This window comes from Muscardinus avellanarius (assembly GCF_963383645.1).
Source record: "Muscardinus avellanarius genome assembly, chromosome: 11".
Taxonomy (NCBI): domain Eukaryota; kingdom Metazoa; phylum Chordata; class Mammalia; order Rodentia; family Gliridae; genus Muscardinus; species Muscardinus avellanarius.
Genome location: NC_137797.1, coordinates 33,686,932 through 33,692,947, shown reverse-complemented (window position 1 = coordinate 33,692,947; position 6,016 = coordinate 33,686,932). Strand labels below are relative to the sequence as shown.

The window sequence follows — 6,016 nt, the reverse complement described above, 5'->3', positions numbered from 1 at the left end:
CTACTTCGTGAGGCCCTCTGCAACTTGGTGAGACCTTGTTTCAAAAATAAAAAATAAAAAAGCAGGGCTGGTGGTGTAGCTCAGAGGTAGAATGTCCCTGGGTTCCATCCCCAGTACCACACACACACACACAAAGAGCAAATCCTAAGCTGGGCATGGTAGTTCACACTTGTAACCACAGTACTTGGGAGGCTGAGACAGGAAGATCTGGGTTTATGACCAACCTGAGCTACTTAGTGAGGCCCTCCACAACTTAGTGAGACCCTGTTTCAAAATAAAGAATAAAATATCGGGCTGGGGGTATAGGTCAGAGGTAGAATGCTCCTGGGTTCAATCCCCAGCATCACGAAAATAAAATAAAATAAAATAAAATAAAATAAAATAAAATAAAATAAAGATAGCAAATGCCAGTTGGGTGCTGTGGCACTTGCCTGTATTTCCAGTTACTCAGGAAGCTTAGGGAGAAGGGTTGTAAATTTGAGACTGTCTGGGCAACTTAGTGAGACACCTCCCCTCAACTCAAAAAAAAAAAAAAAAGAAAAAGAACATAAACAATAATAAAAATAGTAATCCTTTAACCAGATACCAGGTGCTTTGGTAGAAGGTTTGGTTTACATCCTTATTGGAGGAGATGTGAACTGACCAAAGTCTCAAAGTCACAAAACCTAATGAGAACTTGAATTAGGGCAATGAAGGCCACTCTTCTATCACTGAAAGGGAATGGCTTTTAATAGAACTACCACGGTAAAACAGCTGAGAAAGCTACCACCTGCCTTAAGACCATAACATCTGACTTCCTTCAGATGTGATAATCACACCTGAAACTATCTTTTCTAGAGCCATTTTCAGACATAATTGAGGTGCGTGACAGGAAATTATTTTGAGATGGAAAAAAAAACATTATCATCAAGCTTATCTTTGTCAGAACTTCAAGGTTCTATTTAGTATCCAAATATGGTGGAGAATTATTGCCTTTCCCTGATTCTTTGCCACTCTCCCACCACCTACTGTCCCCTCTCAGAAGCCCTTCTTTCCTGAGAGTGGTAACTACTGCTATTCGTATACCAACCCACATCCTACTTAACTCTCCCAACTCCACTCAATTGGACCTGTTGATTCTTTCCTTAGTTCTATTTCTTGAACCAACTCTGGCTCAACAGAAAATATTCCCATGCAACTTAACACTCGAGCCTTGGCAGTCTTTGGGTTTTAAAAAATCAAATCACCCTTCTAGAACCTACATGAGAAAATTCAGGCAGAATTTCTAGCCTCCCTGTTTCCACCAACCCATATTGCCCTGAGTCATAGTTTCCTCTTCTTACTCTTCCATTAGGTTTGTTCATAGAATCAGGTTCCTCCTTTACTACTCCAGTATTTAGGGTAACCAGTGGGTCAGCGGTCTTTGGAATTCATATGACATTGTATCAATAATGTGCCATTTTTTATTGGAAACTACCCTGTTCTCACCACTTCCAATGCTAATACATCACTGTCTGGATCACTGTATTTTTATAGGGAATCTTGGAAAAAGATAGTATTAAGTCCTTCAACTTTAATTTTTCTTTTTTACAGTACTGGGAATTGAATCCGGGGGCATTCTACTTCAGAGCTACACTCCAGCCCTATTTTAAATTCTTTATTCTCACTAAGTTGTAGAGGGCTGTACTAAATAGCTGAGGCTGGTAGTGAGCCCAGGTCCTCCTGTCTCAGCCTCCCTAATACTGGGATTACAAGTGTGCACCACCATATCTGTCTTATAATTTATTTTGTATATTTTAGTTTAAGACATTTATGTGTCTACATACATTTTAGAATATGATTTTAATTTCTACTGAAAAAAGTATTACTGGAATTTTTACTTGGTTTGTATTTCATGTTCGATCAGTTTTGGGGAGAACTGATTTTGAAGATCTTCAGTTTTCTAATTTATGAACATGGTATATCTTTCATTTCTCTGCAATGTTCATAGTTTTTAATGCATAAGTCTTGCTTGTATATGTTTAGTTTCTGAAGCTATTATAAGTGGTATACATTCTTTTTAAAAGATGATTTTCCAAGTCTTTGGTGATAATAGGTTAGCTTTATGTATATCCAAAGCAAAGTAGTTTTCAAGTTTCCAGTATTATGGTGCATTTGTAATATATATATATATATATATATATATATATATATATATATATATATATCGTCTGGCTGCCTTATGATTTAATAGTTTGTCACCTATATTGTGATCAAATTAATCTCATTTTTTGCTGTAGAAAATATATATACATGGAATGAGATTGTTCCTGTGTTTTATGCTATTTCATTTATTTAGTGGAATTGGTAATTTCAAAATTTCTCCTATAGCCTTTTTTCATATTCTATATAATTTTTACTTTTAAACATGTTTTTCTTTTTGTTTGCTCTATTTCTTTAATTGGTGCATTGTAGTCATACATCTTAATGGGATAAAAGATGGTGGATACTATAACCTTTTTTTTTTTTTTTTTGGTGGTACTGGTGTTCCTGGAAACCCTTCTACCTCCGAGCTTCACCTATTTTATATTTTTATTTGGAAACAGGGTCTCCTAAGGCAGCGCACATGGCTGGCTTCGAACCTGAGCGATCCTCCTGTCTCTGCCTCCCAAGCGCGGGGATTACAAGCGTGCGCCACCATGCCCGGCTACTATAACCTTTTTTGATTGTGCATTCCCTTTTGTTAGTAAAAGCCTTTTGAACACACATCCTTTTATATGTATTTTGGCAAATTTATTTATAAATGACATACACAAAATTATGTACTTTATTATGTAAATGGCATGTAATACATTTTAAAAGAACAAGGGAATAACATTGGCAATTTAGTGGAACGGGTGTGTCTCCTCTCTAGACACACCAAGTAAACTCCTGTACCCAGATCAGTTCTTTCTGCAGAATGCCAGAACCCAGGCAAGAGCTTTCTACAAAACTGATAGCAGGGCTGCTCGGGTTAGCCTGCCATGAGGTTCTCGCGAGATCCCCCGATACCAAGCGCCTGTGTCTGGAGAGCTGGTGTGAGTCGGAGAGACCATCCTTCCCGCAGCCCAGATAATCAAGAGTTTTGGCAGGACCTTTGATCACACACCAGATAGTGAGGAGCTAGACGAAAAGCACAGACTATGGTGCTGAAACGGATTAATAAGGAACTTAGTGATTTGGCCCGTGACCCTCCAGCACAATGTTCTGCAGGTCCAGTTGGGGATGATATGTTTCATTGGCAAGCCACAATTATGGGACCTAATGACAGTCCATATCAAGGTAGTGTATTCTTTTTGACAATTCATTTTCCTACAGACTACCCCTTCAAACCACCTAAGGTTGAATTTACAAGAATTTATCATCCAAATATTAACAGTAATGGCAGCATTTGTCTCGATATTCTAAGATCACAGTGGTCTGCTTTAACTATTTCTTTCTTTCTTTCTTTTTTTTTTTTTTTTTTTTTTTTTTGCCGGTCTGGGGATGGAACCCAGGGGCATTCAACCTCCGAGCTACACCCCCTGCCCCCCCCCCCTTTTTTTTTGAAACCGGGACTCATTGAGTGGAGGGCCTCACTAAGTAGCTGAGGCTGTCTGCGAACCGCGATCTTCCCGTCTCAGCCTCCCAAATGCTGGGATTACAAGTGTGCCCCACCACGACCGGCTCTGCTTTAACTATTTCTAAAGTTATTTTATCCATTTGTTCACTGCTATGTGATCCAAACCCAGATGACCCCTTAGTGTCAGAGATTGCACGGATCTATAAAACAGAGATAAGTACAACAGAATATCTCGGGAATGGACTCAGAAGTATGCCATGTGATGCTACCTTAAAGTCAGAATAACCTGCATTATAGCTGGAATAAACTTTAAATTACTGTTCAAAAAAAAAAAAACTGATAGCAGAGAAAATATACAAGTAAAAGCAGATCTGAAATGCAGAGACACACTGCACACTATCCTTTCCCCGAGCAGAGCACTTCATACTCATCAATGGAAACCCTGACTTCCAGCTTCTTCCCAAGAAGATTGGGTCATGCATCGCATAAGGAGTGCCCAATTTTTACAGTACCTGCTGGAAATCTTGGTTGTTAATCATGGTGCCAGAGGCACAGAGAAGGTGTCCCTCAAACAAAATAATCTGGGAGGGATTTTTGGCTGCAAAAGCACTGCCAGCATCAGTAGCTCCTAGAATCAACTCAGTTTCCACCTCCCCTGGAAAGGGGTTTGGCCACACATATATCCAACAGATCCTTGTTTCTAGCCTCTAACAATAGAGTATCTGAGAACCAATATAGCAAATAAGAACAAAATCTTCTCCAGCCTAAATAGGAGGCTAGCAATCTCTACCCTCTGCATACCTGGCTTGAACCAGTAGCAATTCCAGCCCTAAAATCTTTTCATGGAAAAAGGTTGGAGGCCTCTGGCAGCAAGAACAGGAGGATGGCACCATGTGCCCTTCTCTGGCTTGCTCCTGAGATAAATTTCTGTAATCTCCTATTAGAGGGAGGCTGGAACCCTCTCTGTGCCTAAAAGAGAAAGTGGGCACTGCTTGTACTTTCCTGGCACGCTTTAGTGATAACTTGACCCAAACGTGTCCTCAGCAAGGAAGATGTGAAGTTTGTGTCTGCTGGATTAGAAGAGCGGGAATTCCCCACACCATACCATCTTCTCTGATTTGCTCCCGAGATAAATTTCTGCAGTCTCATATCAGAAATAGATTGAGGTAGTTTGCTTCAGAGATAACTGCAGATCAGAAGCCACCTCTTTAAGGAAGGTGTGAGATTTCTGTTCATGTTAATGTCACAATGGGTGCCCTGTGCGCCCTTTTTCTGATTTTGTTCCAGAGATCATTGCTGCTCTGCAATCTCTCTGTGGAAAGAGGTCTGAGGTCTCTGAAAGCAAGAAGTGGAGGGAAGGTGCTCCCCACAGTCTCTTGCCAAGCCTGCTCTAGAGATCTACTCCTGCAATCACTCAATGGAGGAAGGCTTGGGGAGCCCTGCTGTGCCTGTGAAGCAAACCAGACATCTACTGCATCCGCCTTCCTGATTGCTTCTGTGACAGAGATAGACCAAAAGTTTCCTCCTGCTAGAAGGGTGTGAGATTTCTGTTTGTTCTAACAGGAGAATGAGCACTATGCACACCTTATTCTTTGGCTTGCTCTGGCAACATATCTAGAACTGCACGCTCTTCCTGGAAAAAGTTTCTGCATGCATCAAGAACTTCGACTTTTATAGCTTTCACAAGAGTAACTGCTGATAAACCTTCTAGTTCTGGAAGTTTATAGAGCTCTGCACTCTGGAGCCTCCTACACCACAAGAGAACAGAAAGGTTCTTTTAAGCTTGCAAGTGTTCAGCAATGAAATCTCCAGGCTTGAAGGCAGCAGTCTGATCGAGAGTCTAGATGTCATCCTCCGACTTTCTCCTTGGTTTGGCGTATAATAAGTGGGAGAGAAACACTAGTCCCAGCTTCTTTGCAAGAAAAGAAGAAATGGAACATAGATCTAATACTACAACCTCTCTGGCTGCATCCCAAGGCACTGGGATGCTTTGGGATTCTATCACACCCTCCCAAAGCAAAGGCATGATTTGGCACACTGATTTCTTAGGGAAAACTGAAAACAAAAGAAGCAGGTAAGTTAAGGACCTGCTTAGAGGCACCTAGACTCTTTGGGAAGAAACGTCTACACAAGACCAGTCTAACCAGACTGGGAGAGGTGGTTCCCTTATCTAGTGTGTAGAAACCAACAAAGAGAATCAAGGAAAATGAGCAGATATGCTCCAAATAAAAGAAAAATATGTCTTCAAAAGACAACTCTAGCCGGGCGTGGTGGCACATGCTTGTAATCCCCGCGTTTGGGAGGCAGAGATAGGAGGATCGTGCAGGTTCAAAGCCAGCTGTGTGCGCTGGCTTAGGAGACCCTGTTTCCAAATAAAAATGTAAAAAAAAAAAAATAGGTCTGGGAGTGTAGCCCGGAGGTAGAAGGGCTTCCAGGAACCCCAGTACCACCAAAAAA

At 41.0% G+C, this 6,016-nt stretch overlaps 1 pseudogene across 1 annotated transcript; it reads left to right on the top strand.

The window, feature by feature from the left end:
- Positions 1 to 3,140: 3,140 nt before the first annotated feature.
- LOC308270227 (ubiquitin-conjugating enzyme E2 D3-like) lies at positions 3,141 to 3,822 on the top strand (annotated as a pseudogene). Its single transcript has 2 exons — positions 3,141 to 3,412; positions 3,658 to 3,822. The product of its transcript is annotated as a ubiquitin-conjugating enzyme E2 D3-like (transcript).
- Positions 3,823 to 6,016: the final 2,194 nt, after the last annotated feature.